This window comes from Oryzias melastigma, linkage group LG17 (genome assembly GCF_002922805.2).
Source record: "Oryzias melastigma strain HK-1 linkage group LG17, ASM292280v2, whole genome shotgun sequence".
NCBI lineage: Eukaryota > Metazoa > Chordata > Actinopteri > Beloniformes > Adrianichthyidae > Oryzias > Oryzias melastigma.
The window spans coordinates 20,576,054-20,593,237 of NC_050528.1; the positions used below are offsets into that span (position 1 = coordinate 20,576,054).

General features: G+C 38.7%; 1 protein-coding gene across 6 annotated transcripts in view; it reads left to right on the top strand.

The window, feature by feature from the left end:
- astn1 (astrotactin 1) overlaps positions 1–17,184 on the top strand; it is a 373,519-nt gene that overhangs the window by 75,438 nt on the left and 280,897 nt on the right. The window lies entirely within an intron of this gene.

Consider the following 17,184-nt stretch of genomic DNA (forward strand, 5'->3'; position numbering starts at 1 on the left):
AAAAAAATGTTTTTTTGGTGGGTCAACCTTTATGACCTCATACTGAAGGCTTTGGTCACATAGATGGTTTTGTTTTTGGGTTGTCCGTGCCCTTGGAGGGTCTTAGACAGGAGCGTCTGCATCTTAAAATGAGCCCAGACGTGTCTTGGGGCTGGGTTGATAAAACCGATTAATCAATAATCGATCCATGAAAATAGAGTTCAATGTAGCACAACATTCTAAAGTCCGCTAGCTTCATGCTAATGTTTAATGGAATTTCCCATAGAACGGCAAATGCTAACGCTCGGTCAACCTAAGCAAACTGACTAAATGAACATCTTAATAAACTCACAGCCATGGATTTTCCAAACTCTTTTAAGGAAATATTTTTAACCATTTTTAACCTAAAGCACAGTTTTTTGCTCACACATTCTTCACCTTCTCAAATAAAGTGTAACGCTATAGTGCGATCGCCACCTAGTGGCCAAACTGAAACGCCATGCAGGAGAGGCAGAACAATTGTTAGAGCTTCTCCTTTTGAGAGTCCATGTAACACTGTATGGAAATAACAATGTAATAATTTTATACATTATATAATACATTTTACTGTAGGTGAACTGTTTCAGATTAATACAAATATATTTAAAGACAACAGATTATTAAAGTATTTCAAAACAAATGTGTCAGTCATGTAAACTCGAAATTTAATTGAATCGAATTAAATTGCGTAAATCAATATATATATATATATATATATATATATAAAAATGAAAACAAATTGAATCAATCCAGTCTCTACTGAATTGAATTGGATCAAATCTGGAATTATTATTGATACCTAACCCTAATCTTGTACGGCCATTTTAAGGGTTGTCATGAAAATGTGATTGTGGTGCGTTTGATATTTGCGTAATATCTGTAACTAATCTAAGTTGCACATGACGTACAGGTGATGCTGTCGCACAGGGCCCTTACGCCACACTCTAGTCGTTAGCAAGGTCTGCACTCTAGGTCTTTATTGAGTTTGCGCAATTGCTGCATTCCCGCAGGAGGCCCGAAGGATATCTGATTTCCTGATTTTGCACAGCAGGTACACTCATCACTTGAACATCACTAACAAGTCTTTTGTGCAGGGCATCCCGCCTACTTCTCCCTTACTTAAACGTATGCATTTTTTCAGTTTAACCTCTTGACTTTTTAAAATTTCACTTTTTTAAATAAATTACTTGTAAAGCAAGCTCCCCAGTGGCTAACCGGTGAACTGACCAAACTACAGTTGGAATCGGATTCCAGCAGGAAGTGTTTTTGATTGTTTGGACTAAAGGCTGGTTTTTACTGAGTAAATGGGACATGTTCTGGAATGAATGCTCTGTTTCTCTTTTTTACAGACCTGCACTGATGTACAGTATTTGTGCTTTCATTGAAATGTGTGACTAGACTGACCAGAAAACAGTCATTCTCTGTTGCACATTTGAAAATTCCTTGAACACTTTTTCCTGAAGTGTTCTCTAACATTTTTTTTCTCAAAAAAGAATAAAAACTGAAGATCTATTGTCTTTTGCTTAGCCACTGTGTTTTTGAAGTTCAGTTTCCTAAAGTTGTAGCTTCCCTCATAGAGGCTTCAAAGCTTGTCCCCTTGGAGTCACACAAACAAGGTGACCATGGTGTCCTCCTCTGGCTGCAGCTGGTCATCCATAATAGATGACTAACCTTGTGTATGGCTGTAGCAACACCAGGTGAGACACCGGCAGTTCAAACTTTCAGCTTTAACTGAACAGACCCAGGCGGCTACAAAATAAGTCCCCAAACTCAGACGAAATTACAAAAAAGCACTTTACGTTTTACACAGGATCATACCCTCCGTCTCCATCGGTTTATTTGTGGAAAGCTCTTGAGCTCAGCTGTATCGTTGCTGTACTCACTTGCTTTTTAATTTCCCAATTTTTAATCAGTTGTTGTATTGCTACAGGGCCTCAATGGATCAATCCAATCAGCAGATTCAGTATACAGGCGTCCAAACCAAACCGATCCAATTTCATGACATGATTGCCTAATATTTTCACGCTCAAGGGTTAGATTTTTTAGCTTTTTCCCTTGTGAGTCTTTTTGAAATCAATTGTTTTTTTTTCCCAGCTGGCAATAAAAAGTTATTTTGCAACATAATGATGTAAGTTGTAAAAATAAAAGGTTGATATATTACAAAAAGTTTCAAAATATGCTTTAGTTTGCAGCTTTATACATGCTGGCATCCCTTTTTTCTCCCTTTATGGTGTACATTTTGGCAGGATGGACATATTTGGCCTCAGCTGTGCCAAAGCCCCCGAGAGTCTCCTTTTCTTTAGATCACAAGTGTGAGAGGGGGAAAAAACAACCAAACCCTCACTGTCCCCACTCAACCCCGAGCGTGAGAATCAGCCTCGTCTGTCAGACACGTACGGTGTTTGATGTTGATGACAGCAGATGCCAGGCTTCACTTATGTTTTAGTCTGCTTTATGTTGGCTGAAGTAAGAGCAAACAAAGAAGAAAGCTTATCTGGAAAAAAACGTGATGACGAGCAGCCCAGCCTAAGATAGTAATCCTGCTAAAGCTGTGATGACAGATGGAGAGGGACTTTCAAATCAGAAAGGTTATTTGAGAAGAAAAAATAGATAAATCCACCGACATGACAGGAAACACAAGTGTACATAATATCCTGACGCACTTTCTACTCTCAGTTCTGATTATTTTACTTGTTGCGTTACCTTTGTTGTCTCTTAGGTGTTCCAAGAGCTTGTAAATTGCCTTGTTTTTTGTCATTTCTTTGCACAAATACACTTTTAAAGGAGCGGCTTATTCTATATTTTTATATCATCTCCTTGTTGTGCTTCAGGGCTGGCTATTGATAATAATTTTCAGATTTGATTCGATTCACCTGGATTTATTCAATTCTAATTTCTTTTGATTTTTTTCTATCCACTCAATCTATTCAGTTCAATTACATTTTGAGTTTACACATTTAGACACATTTGTTTAGAAATATATTAATAATCTACTATATGTTTTGAATATATTTATATTAACCTGACACAGTTCATGATGAGATTGTTAACAGCATACATGCTTTCTCACATAGAGAAGCTCTAACAAAAATGTTCAGATCATTAAAATTGTAAACATTATTCTGCTTCTCCTGAAGGGTGTTTCAGTTTGGGTACTAGGTGGCAACCACGCTATAGCAGTTAACTTTTATCAAGAAGAATAAGCAAAGAATAAGCAATAAATTGTGTTTTAGACCACAATTGGTTACTGACCTAAGCTTTATTTGCTACATTGATCTCTATTATTATGCATCGATTATTGATCTATTAAGCTTAGATTGGTTCAAATCGATTAATCAGTTTTATCAACCCAGCCTTATTATGCTTCGTTTAAACTGCAGAAACCTAATTTGATGACATTTGATCCAGTTTATGAAAATAACATATTTAAAGTTTCTCTGGAGTTTTTTCCCCCTTATGTCCATGTGTTGTGGCACAGTGACACTCCATTGCTTGTAGGATGTGAGCATCAGGTCTTTTCTCCAACAACCATGGCAATGATGGCTGTGTAAATCCTGCTTTCACCACGGTTAAAGCAGCGGCTCCTGCCAAACCCCAACTTTCAGCATCACAGAATGGCAAGTTTTTGAAAAGCCTATCGAATGAGGCAAGCTAATCCATCGTTCCCCTATGGGATGGAGAACAGCAAACAGTCCAATGCTGGCTTCTTTGTAATACTTCTCAGTCTCTGTTGCAAGCTTCCCAATGAACACAAAGAATCCAATTATTAAAAAGGCAACACTTTTCCCATCTGTTAGATATCTGTTAAGCATTAAATATTGGTACATTTTTTTGTAGACTGTTTAAATTTAATTGTTAAATTATTAGCATTTAATAAAATCAGGATGATGTGTATTTTTTATAACAATGGGTAGGATCAATTAATTTAAACTTAAACAAATATGTTTAAATATCGGCCTTCTGACCTTTTTGTTCTACCTATATTATTTTTTCTTTTATTAAATAGCAAAAAAACAGCTAAATGCTAAATTTAGACTTTTTCTTTTACTGTAGTTTAGTTTAGAAAATATTTAAATGGGTGCAATGCCCGCTTGCTTATATTTTATTGATGAAATCAATTATTCTTATTTAACAAGATAATAAGTGTAACGCTTTTGATCATTAATACAAAGGTTAGAACAAGTCAAAGTGGAATAAATAAATACAATTTACCATTTACCTTATTCAGATTTGCTTGATGGAAAAAAATCTAAACTGATAGAATTGGTCCTGTATATGAGAAAATATTTCATTTTGAATCTGTGGAAAGGGCTGCACGGTGGCGCAGTGGTTAGCGCTCTTGCCTCACAGCGAGAAGACCCAGGTTCGACTCCCGGCTGGGACCTTTCTGTGTGGAGTTTGCATGTTCTCCCCGTGCATGCGTGGGTTTTCACCGGGGACTCCGGCTTCCTCCCACCGTCCAAAAACATGCTTCATAGGTTAATTGGTGACTCTAAATTGCCCCTAGGTGTGACTGTGAGAGTGAATGGGTGTGTGATTGCGGCCCTGCGACAGACTGGCGACCTGTCCAGGGTGTACCCCGCCTTCGCCCTTCAGTACCCGGAATAGGCTCCGGCACCCCCGCGACCCCGAAAGGGAAGAAGCGGTCAGGAAAATGGATGGATGGATGGATGGATGGATGGAATCTGTGGAAAACTGCATGGCATGTATAGATATCTCCTGCCTTCAAAATTCATAAAACAAAGGGTTTGATCTAATGTGAGCCAAGCAGTCATCATCTTCCCAGTGTTGACTGAACCTTACAGGCTGTAATGAAGAACACCTACGCAGTTTTTTTTTTTATTTTTGGCGTTCTAGTATAAAGTTTTACTTTCAGGATGTTTGGTCAAATACTGTGAGTCACTGCTTCTCATTCTCTGATACCAAAAGAATTAGTCACACATGAACAAGTATAAAAATGAGTTTTGGATTTGATTCGATAAAACTTTAGGATTCATAGGTATTTGAAGCAGTGGAGCATTTGTACCAAAGACATGCATGAGTAACATGAGTAACTGCACAAGCTGGAAAAAAAAGAGTGCAAAAACCTGGATAATTTACAATATGTAATCTGTGTTCTATTGAAAACAAGATTTTTGTTAGGATGGACTGAGCAAAATGAGCTAAGAAACAAATTATGAATATGCCCTAATGTCAGTGCAGACGGCCATCAGCACAAGAGTGTTTACTGAGAACTTCAAATAACTTTTATACTTGAGAAACAGCAAGGCTGGGTACAATATGTTAATAAGCAACAACAATAAAGAACAACTTGTTTGTTGTTGTCTTTGTTGAAAATACAACAACATGGAGAGAAATATGTATCAGCCCGATTTATGCATGTGTAATTCTTGATTTTTGTGTAACTTTGGATTTGTGCATGCGTATTCTTAATTTGTGCGTGCATAATTCTTAATTTGTATCTCATATAATACATTATGTGCATAAGTACGAAAATTATGAAATTCAAAAAAATACAAAATACAATTTACACATACACAAATTAAAATTACAACAGCTTGAAACCAATTACATACTTAAAAGATTACGCACGAATCACCTCTTTCACACACACAAAATCTCAGTTATGCAGGAATCTGTCGTGAGACTTATTTCATGTCTCGCTGATTCGTCCATGAGTAATGCGTATAAATACTAGTAGAATGCTGGGTCATCAGAGTTTTCTTATCAGCTGTTTTGAACTTAGATTGTAAATAACAGCTTCACTGGGAGACATATCTTAAAATTTGTACACGTGTAAATTGTATTTTGTATTTTTTTAAATTTTGTAATCCTTTTACTTATGCACAAAATGTATTATAGGAGTTGCCAATCAAGAATTATGCACACACAAATCTAAAGTTATGCACAAATCAAGAATCATGCACGTACAAATTCAAAGTTATGCATAAATCCTAAATTAAGCACTCACAAATTAAGAATATGCACGCACAAACCCTAATTTACTCACAAATCAAGAATTACACGCCCACAAGTTGGGGTGAGTCTATTTTCTCTCCATATACAGCTAAACCATTTTCTCAGCCCTCAGATATAGTGCAACAGCACATGGATGCTAACTGAACTTATTTTTGTGTAGGATATAAAGATGAATTATTTAGCAGTGACAGAGGAGTTCAAGGTGGAGACAGGACTTTGGTTTCAGGTTTGAGCTGCTTTTTGTTTGACAGTTAGACTGACAGATGAGGTTTGACAGGAATCTCTACGGACCATGATATTTGCAGATGACATTGTGATTTGTACTGAGAGCAGATAGATGAACATCTAGAGAGGTGGAGGTTTGTTGTGGAAAGAAGAGGAATAAAGGTCAGTTACAGGAAGACAGAGTTCCTGTGTGGGAATGAGATGAACTTGAGAGGCACAGTGAGGTTACAGAGAGCAGAGGTGAAGAAGGTGCAGAACTTGAAGGACTTATAGTTGATGGTTCAGAGCGAAAGAGAGTGTGGGAAGGAGACTGGTTCAGTTGGAGAAAAGTTTTAGGTGTGATGTGTGACAAAAAAGTGTCAGCAAGAATAAAGAAAAGGTGTAGAAGACTCTGGTGAAAGCAGCATGTTGCTGATTTAGAGACAGTGGCTCTGAGAAAAAAAGCAGGTGATAGTATTGGAGGTAGCAGAGATAAGGATGGTGAGGTTCTCTTTGGAAGTGACGAGGATGGATAGGATCAGGAATGGAGACATCAGAGAACAAGCTTGTGTCAGATATTTGGAAGATAAATGCATCCATCCATCCATTTTCTTGACCGCTTCTTCCCTTTCGGGGTCGCGGGGGTGCCGGAGCCTATCCCGGCTGCTGATGGGCGAAGGCGGGGTACACCCTGGACAGGTCGCCAGTCTGTCGCAGGGCCTCAATCACACACCCAGTCACTCACACATTCACACCTAGGGACAATTTAGAGTCACCAATCAACCTATGAAGCATGTTTTTGGACGGTGGGAGGAAGCCGGAGTCCCCGGTGAAAACCCACGCATGCACGGGGAGAACATGCAAACTCCACACAGAAAGGTCCCAGCCGGGATTCGAACCGGGGCCTTCTCGCTGTGAGGCGAGAGCGCTAACCACTGCGCCACCGTGCAGCCCCAAGATAAATGCAATGAAGCCATATTGAAATGGTTTGGACACGTTTAGAGGAAGAACTGTGATTTTGGTGGTATAAGGATGCTGAGGGTAAAACTATCAAGGAAGAGGAAGACTAACAAAGAAGTTCATAGATGTTGTCAAGCAGGACCGGAGGGTTGTTGGTGTGTAAGGAGGATGCAGATAATAGAGTTAGATGGAGGTGGATCATTTGATGTGGCGGCCCTTAAAAAAGAAGTCAGAAGTAAAGAGATGAAGAGGATTTTTTACATATTCCCAAATTCCTAGATAAACAACGCATTCTCACTCCCAACTCGTCATAAATTCAATCCCCCTCCGTGTAACTTAATGACGTTTTGGGTGTCCCCAACTCCTCGTTTTTTGACATGTTGGCTGTTCCCATTAAATCAGGGATCCCTCACCTCGAGCTGGTACCGGTCCGAGAGCCGCTTGGTACAGGGAAAAATGCATGTTTTGGGTTGGATCCCCAACCCCCGGGACGTGGACCGGTACTGGGCTGCGGACCGGATTTGTACTAGTACCCTAACCCGGTACCCGTTCCTCGTCCGATACTGCATCAGGTATTACGTACAGTACGGCGTGTACCAAGGGTTGGGGACCCATGATTTAACAGAGATAGCCAGAACGTAAAAAAAAAAAAAAAACACAACTTGGGGACACCCAAGATGTCAAAAAATGGCACGTTGGGGGCCTGCACTATACATCCATATATGACGAGTTGGGATGTGTAGAAATAAATAGTAAAATGGTAAATGTTGTATACCTATGTAGTGCTTTTCTACCCGAAAGAAGGCCCAAAATACTTTAAGCTATGTTCACTCCATCCTTGGCAACGCACGTTCAAGCGACCACTTCCAATGAGAAGTCTTTGTAAAGGCGCATAAATTCGGGCTTAATTTAAAACTCTCATGTTCACATGCCCCTAAGCACATTTTGAAGACTGTTTTTGAGCTCTACCCACAAAATGTGCTTCCATTTAAAGTTAGAAGTTGAAAGTTAAACTGGGTTGACCTTTGACCAATCTGGGACTTGGTTGTGAAGTATGGATGGCGTCCCTTTCAATTCATGGAAGTGCCAAACGTTTGAATATTGATCATGGAGGATGAATGAATATTTTCAGTTTGTGCCCAGACAGGATTATAGTCCACTAAGTATTTCATATATCTGAATAAATCTGTGAAGCACAAAGCCTGGATCAAGATTTGCAAGATTTTCATTGCTTCAACACTTCCCACTTGACATTTAGGACTAAGCAGTGGTCCAAAAAAAAAATAACACTTTAAGCTAAATGATAACTTTACACCTGATACAGGTTGTTAAATTAGTGGACTATTCCTATCTTGTAACATGACCAAATTAGATTTTGGCATTACGGTTAACTGTATATCTGTATAATTGAGGATACTGGATTCTAGAGAAATAATTAAAATTATGTTCCCAGCAACTTTTCCCCCTAAATGTAAAGTATTTTTGTCTGCAATTTGGGTTCTAAAGAAAGAAAAATCATAGTAAAAGTTTTTCACTCCTAGATTTTCAGCATTAAGTCCTTTTTTTCAGTGTTAGCTCTTATGAGACCTGCTGAATTAAATCAGATGATATGTCGGCTCTCTCATTAATTCTCATTTCCAGTGGAGGAAACCTTGTGTGACAGGTGAGCTTTTGACTTTCACAGTTGTCCAATGTCAGCTAACAGTTCCATATTTTAAATCCAGCTCTCAAAATTCCCTACAGCTTCATTTCGTCCCCCTTTTATTCACTCATATACCTCTGTTCTGGATTCAGAACCTGTTGAGATAAGAAATCCATGAAGGCATAGATTCGGTATTCGAAACCTGTCAAATTTTCTTTGTTAGTGCGTTGACCTCACATCAAATTCAATCAGTGGCCCCCCCGCACAGATAAACTTTATTATATTCTCAACCAGAAACTTCCTCCTGCTATCTTGCAGCTGTCAGATTTTCCAGATCTTTCCGCCTTCTTGATTCTTAATGTCCATAGATTAAGTGACAGATTGATAGTCTAGTTTTTAGAGCCGTGCTCGCACTACCGGTCTGACAAAAGGCCACGTCTCCTGTCCTCTGTTGTCATGAAAGGAGTGGAAGTCACATGTAGCCCCGCTGCCATTATAACACCAACCCCCATCCATTAGCAATTGGATTACTGTGCTAGATCGCTGCCATGCTTTGATGTGTGGTTCGATTTTATTGCCAATATGAAGGAACACAGTCCACTTAGTCCCCACTTTGATTCAAAGTAATGTTGGCATTAAGCCGTTTTTTCCCCTTTCTGAATTGCCTTTATTAGCTCCCTCTGCATGTGGTCACTAATGTTGGTTGATGGGTTTAAATTACATTTGTCACTCAGGCTTATTTGATTGAGAACCTCTTGAAGTACTTGACGTTTGGCGTCTTACTGTAGTTTAGCGGAGGATGAATGTAACGATAAAGGAGCCTAATGTTACGTCTAAGCTTCACTCTTCATTTAACGTACTTTTCCAATAATGAAACGGTAAATCTAGCCATAATTATCCAGGTGAAAATGCTTTTAATTTGATTATTGCATTAAAAAGCTGCACTTTCTGTGTCCTTCTTAGTGTTTGGCCATGTAAAGTAGCTCAACAGGTATATCAGTCCTCTGATATTACACAAATGTGATGTTCTTTATGAGTTAAGATGCTGTCAAGTAAGCACAGTTTTGCTTTAACTAACTCTTGGTGTTAACTTATCTTTTGAGTTTTAACATGTTTTTGAAGCTTCATTGTTGTTACATATGGCAGTATGGCAAGCAAAGGGTATCGTAAATCACCAGGAAAAGCAGGCAGGGCAGTGCCTCACCTGCACATGTTCTATGAATAATAATGAATATTTGAAATATTTAAATGTTCCCAAAGTTACTTTCAATTCAGTTTTATTTAAGATTTAATTTGGACATTAGGGGGATGGGACAAGAGAACATTTGCATTTTGGGTGTAATCCAAATTGATGTCATATATGTGTGTATGCATATTTATGTATATTTATGCTATACACTATGTTTTATCAAATATGTGTTTTGAAGTTTTTCAAAAAATTCATTTTAGGCTTTTATCTTGTTTTCTTCTTTTTACTGATCCAAAAAATGATCCAAATCGTGACCCTAAAACCATAACTCGATCCCAACTGTGAGATTTGTGATCCGTTACACCACATCTGTCAAAGTCGAGGCCCTTATATCCAGCCCTCCAGATGATTTTATTGTTATTATTGGCCAAATGTTATCTTGCGCTCATTTCTAACTTGTAAAATTTTGAGAAAATAAATTTTTATGGAAAGTAAAATATTGAAAGTTATTTAAGGTTTAAGTTGATTTATTCTGGAATAATGTTCCTGCTTGTTTTCATTCATAGTAATGTTAAAAAGTTACGTTTTTAAAGTTTTAAAAATTAACTCTTAGTTTGTTGAATTAAAGTTTATCCTGTTCAGCCCACGACCTAAGGTGTGTTTTGGATTTTGGCCCCCTGTGTGGTTGAGTTTGCCCTGTCGACAGCAATAAGTCTGAGTCGTCTGAGTCACGTTTTTAGAGCAACCACAATCGCCAATCATGAGTGAGCTTGTTCCAGCTGGTTTGAAGGCCACACCCCCTCCACTGAAAGCGACTACAGGAGAAGTTGTCAATCAAACGTTCGAGGTGGGGCCAGCAGGAGCCACATGCTTTTACTGAGGCATCTGATTGGACTGTTCATAACTTGACTAACTTGCAATAAAGATAAAATATCTTTAAAAAAATTGGATTAGAAAGTATGTGTTAAGAAGAATCTATCAGAGCAAGAATGGTTATTCTGACAAATCAAATGACTGAGAAATAACTGTATATTTCTCAATGGCAGTCTATGGGACTTTGGCCTTTTAACCAGCAGGTATTTCCTATTCGGAATACAAGAAGGGAGGGTCAGTCCATTTCCTACTTATACAGTCAGTGGTTACACCCCTGATATTGACTTTGCACCAATACTTACATAGTGTTGCACAACGTCACTTTACAGTGTTGGAGCTGAAGTTCTGATGTTAAAGGGTTAATGATGAACAGAAGTGCCGCAGTGCAAAAGAAGGCAACAACTATTCTACTAAACATGAGGTATTTGGATATGTAATTAAATGTGGATATAACCCCACTACTAGAAGTGCGTGTTTTAGATTTTGGTTAGAATAATCATTTGTCAGACGGTCTAAAGCCATTACCACATAAAGATGTTGACTGAGCTGCTGTTGCAGTTCTAACGTCCTAAATAACACAATTGGTCAATCACAAGAAGCTCTATAGGTTATTTTTATCGACTCTAAGAATACTTTAAAGTTCAAACTCATCGTGGACAGAGATGGCCTTTCGGGTTTGACAAGAAACTGTTATGTTCAGTGTTTTTATTACAGTTTTGTGTGTGAATAGAGTCTCGTGATTACTGACTTTCAAATGCTAAAAATTTAATCATGGCAAACTAAGTAATTCAGGTTTTCTATGTGGCCACTTTGAATGCAGAATGACTGCACAAGTGGCTCATGTCACTATGCCATTTGTTAATGTCCTTGACTTTGCAAATTAAGCAAACAGCTCATGCAAATAACCCTTACTTCTTTTGTTTCCTTTTTTCACTCACAAGGTAAAGTAACATGAGCAACAGAAACCCATCTTGTTCAGATTCAGAACATTTTATTATAGAGATGTTCTAAGCAAATTACTCATCCCATTTTCAAGTTTTTTTGCTTCTCACTTCACAATTTTTTAGTCATTCTTTTTACATTATTTTTTTTCCAATTAATTAAATTTGCTTTTAGAAGCAGTTGGATGGCTCAGTTGGTTGGGTGTAGGACTGGCACACAGTAAACCAGGGTTTGCGTGCTAGGGGTCACAATGAGTTAAATCCAGTGTGGGTCCTCATAGGTAAGACCCTGCACTCCGCATCAAATAACCTATGCGAATCAGTGAAAGCTGATTTGCTATGGCGACCCCTGACGGGATGTGCCGAGAGATGAACAACTATTAAATGAATTTTGTAACATCTTCTACAATCAAGAATTAGGTTGCATGTATTTTTTTTAAATATTATTTAATAATAAATATTTATTTGTTTGTGTGATTTAGAACTTCATAAGAATTACAACATTTACAGAAGTATTTTTGACATTTTCCAAATTGCACATGGACAGAGGTTTGAGGTTTTATTATTATTATTTTTTTGACATGTTAATGTAGTAGTATTATCATTGTCTTAGGAAGCGATACATTTGTCTGTTGTCCTTAAAATCCAAACAGCACTTCTAGTCCCTTCTTTTCAATTATTTTTTTAAGCTGTTTTCCCGTACTGTATTTTCTATTTAAAAAAAATCTGGAGCACTTTACATGTGGATTAAGTCTGGTTGTTTTTGCTAACGTGGAGGTAATTTGTAGTGGAACGCATGGGCTCTGTCAAAATATTTGGTTGGAGTTATTGGGAGGATGCTAATATGGCTATTGTGTAGTGATGTTGGACTGTTTTTTTTTTTTTTTTTTTTAACAGCTGGAAATTAACCTAGAAATTAACCTAGTCACAGTAACACTTGTTTTAGCAGTATCAGTTTCTTTTGTGGATTACAAATGAGGTTGGGAGTTGCAGGTATTGTCAATATCCTAACACAGCTAACACTTCCAAAGTGGCTAACGTGTTCCAGAGTTATGCGGAATGCAGTTAATACAATCTGACTGACTAATGGACTAATCTCTGACTTTTTTGTGTTGCTTAATGTAATGTGCCTCATAGTTCAGTGTGCTTTTTAAATGACATAATTTCCATCGACCATTTATCGATGGCACATCTTTTAATCCAGTGCACTTTGTAGTATGGAAAATGCGGTAATTTAAACTTTTCAACATTATCATTAGAATATGTCAAATAATGTACATTTTATAGTATACAGTGTGTAACAAATTATTATCCAAATTGTATTTAAGTGTCAAAAAGATTTGCTTATTTGTTTTTTAGTTAAACTCATATTAGAATCACTGGAATCACTCTCAGACACCTGTGATCATTAGCTTGCCAGGTGAGTTTCAATTAAGTGAAAAAAAACTACTAAAGAAGGACATTCCACATTATTAAACAGACCAACATTTTCAAGCAATATGTGCGACAGACTGGCGACCTGTCCAGGGTAAAACCCTTCCTTCGCCCATTAGTAGCCAGGTTGGGCTCCGGCACCCCGCGACCCCGAAAGGGACATAGCAGCCATGAAAATGAATGAATGTGAAAAAAATGATCTTTTCTGCTGTAAAGTGTGAAATAGTTTAAAGACTTGTACAAAGTGGCCCTGCGACAGACTGGCGACCTGTCCAGGGTGTACCCCGCCTTCGCCCATCAGTGGCCGGGATAGGCTCCGGCACCCCGCGACCCCGAAAGGGATGAAGCGGTCAAGAAGATGGATGGATGGATGGACTTGTACAAAGTATGAAAACCTTGTATAATTTTAACGAAAACATAATCATGATCATTGTATTATTAAGAGATCTGTGGTTGATTTAAAGCACACACCAGTTGGTGATAAAGGCAGAATGAGGAAGGTTTCTGACAGACAAATACATCAGATTAAGAGAGCAGCCGCTAAAATACCATTACAAAGCAGCAAGCACATATTTGAAGCTGTTTGTGTTTCTGGAATACCATCAACATCAAGGTGTAGGATCCTCCAGAAGCTTGCAGTTAAACATAACTTTCTATCTGGCCGCCCCTAAACAACACTCACAAGCAGAAGCAGCTGCAGTGGACCAAGACATGCATGAAGACTCATCACTGATGAGTACCTGGAAATCCTGGATGGTCCAGATGGATGGAGTACTGGATGATTGGTGGATTTCCACCGTGTCCCAACAAGGCAGCAAGGAGGTGGAGGTGGCCAAGTCATGGTTTGGGCCGGTATCATGGAGAGAGAGCTGGTCGGCCCTTTTAGGGTCCCTGAAGGTGTGAAATTACCTTTGAAAAGTCTTGGGAGTTTCTGACTGACCACTTTCTTCCATGTTACAAAAAGTAGAACTGTGCTTTACTTAATTAAAAAAAAATCACCTTCATACATGACAATGCACCATATCATGGTGCAAGTAATAAGTCTACATCATTGGCTGCTATGGGCATAAAAGGAGATAAACTGATGGTGTGGCCCCCATCATCTCATGACCTCAACTATTGAGAACCTTAGAGCATCCTCAAGCAAAATATTTATGACGGCAGGACATCTGCAATGGAATTCAAGCAGAAAAACACAAGAATTGCAAGAATTGTGAAGCTGCTACAAAATAAGGGCTCCTATGTTGAAATGTAACTTGACCATTTAAGATGTTTTTGATTGAAACAGCTTTTGATTTCAGTAAATATGTCCTCCTAATGCTGCCGATCCACCAAATGACCATTTTCAATTCGTTAGAATCTGTCAAAGGTTGTTGAACTCTGTTGTGCATAATAGCCATTGTGCTATCCTTGGCATGTTTACATTAAAAGTGGGGTCATCTGGTCCCCATAAGACAGCGAGCTGAACTTCTTTTTCAGGGATTTATTGTCTAAAATGGTGTCTGTGACAGACATAAAATTCTGTCCACCTTTGTCATGGGAGAGATCACACATTAATAACAGAGTGGGGTCATCTGGACCCCTTAAAATAGGGGATAATGTGGAGGGATAATAAGGGATAATGTGGAACAGTTAATTTACTTTTTTGGGGGGGGGGTAAAAAAAATACTGTTATCTTTTGGAGGTTTGTTCAATAACATTTAACATATACTCTAAGGATTAGTGACTTGAAAAAGATGCTGACTGTCATTTGCATTTAGTATTTAGAAAATTCATGGAAAAATATCATTTGCATAATAATTTGGAACGTGCAAACTGCAGAATAGATTTTAAACTCTGGTCTTGTAGTCTTTTATGTTTCCGCAGGCTCTGTACTTTTGACTTGCCTTCATTTTGATCCATATCCAGCCTCTTGGCAGTATCCTCTGACTCCGCTTTTGCCTTTTTTTTTTTGCTCCCTCTTTGACTCTCCCATCACGCTGGCTTTTGCGCTCTCCAGTTTCTGTCTGATTTTGTCTCTCCCTCTGTCCCCTACTAACCTGTCCTCAGGGCAGCCTCATTGCCCTTCATCTGTCAATCTTGTGCCAGTCCCCGAGCTCTCTGTGGGAGTAGACGCTGCCGTATCTCTTTACCCCATGGAGCATTTCATAAGTCATTAAAAATCAGAGAAAAAAAAGAGCAGAATGGAGGAGTTCATGCTAGCTGACCCAGTCAAGGGGTATTACTGTCTCCTGGAACACATGAACTGAAGAAACAAGGCAATACCTTCTGTTTCATTTCAATTGATTGTGAGCCTAGTTGATTTTTCTTTAATTCTTTTCAGATTTCCTGTATGAAGAAAAGTTTTGATAGTATGGTTGGTGGACACCACTTTCTTAGCTTCAATATATCTTTGATATCTTTGTTTAAAACAAGATTTTTCTGACCAGGAAATGTATACTATGTCTCAAAGTATGCAGGTTATTTTTAAACCCTTCACTTTTACAAGTCTTACTCTATCACTGTACATACAGTTAAATGCATGAAGTGCAATAAGGCTGTGGATCCTTTACAATGTGCTGTTCTATTACGGTACCACTTCTCGTTGATGAAATTTGGGTTGCATGTTCACTTCTATTTGAATGTCCTCCAAGCATGATCATGCCTGGAATGTTTAAAATGTCCAATAAACACAGCGTCACTCCTAGTATCCTGGGTCAGCATCCAAAACTAGGACCTCCAAGGTGATCTATTGTTTTGATGACATTGCTGGCACTAACGTTTTGAATCATAAGTACTTTGTTCTTTTACATTTTCTTGGACTTAAGTGTGAGCTCAGTTCAGTAGCTGGGAAACATTTTTTCATGCTGCACCACTTAAACTTGAATCGGTCTTTTGTGCCGTTGGACTTAAGGCATCAATCGCACATTTGCCCACTGAATATCTTTTATAATGCAACAATGGGACTCTTTCCAAACAGGTTTCAGGTTTCAAATAGTGTTTTATCCTTGAGACTCTGTGACAAACTGGTGACCTGTCCAGTCTGTACCCCACAGATAAGCCAAGACAGGCTCCTCTGTGACCCCTAAAGGGACGTAGCGGGTTAAAAAATGGATGGATGAGAAATGGATGATTTGGCAACACGTACCTCAACTCCATGTCCTCCATTAATCTGTAAATTGTTACATTTGTAACGACAAAAGCTCGCTGGTCATACAGCCGTTTTGTCCATTACTAACTTTGCTTAGTTTCTGTCCTGGCAATATTTGAATACTTTTCAGTGTTTTTTGTAAAATTCCGGATCTTAGAACTACCATTGCCCAAGTTGCCTTTATCTCTTTAGCTGTTGTAGTCCTGAAGTTTAAAAAAAAAACACACACCTGATCTGATAAGGATCTTTTCTTCCTCAGTTTAGTGCTCATCACATGATTAACAGATACATGGTGTTTACTTACTGTAATTAGATCTTTTGTAACACTTTAAATGCACAGTCCCATTCACCCACGTACATGCATTCACTCACTAATGGCTGCCTTAGAATGGCGCCAACCTCAACCAACAGGAACAATGTGATGTGTCTTGTTAAGGGATGCTTTACCACGTTGGGTGGTCAAGGTTCACTCGACACCTGTGCACCACAGCCACCCTTACATAAATAGTTTCAGATACTCTTTAAAGGTGTTTTTTCATAATAATAATAGATTGCACTTTTCCAGATGTGCAAAGCCCTTACAGTGTCTATCCACTCCTCATTCATAATTGGTGATGGTAAGCTACTGATGTAGCCACAGGTTCCCTGGGGCAGACTGATGGAGGCAAGGTTGCCACTACTCGCCCATGGTCGATCTGATCATCACCAGGACATTCATACGCATTCACACACTAGTGGACCCACAGTGGAGGCAGGGAGGGTGAAGTGTCTTGCCCAGGGACACAACAACTGTTGACTGAAGGGGGTAAGGCTT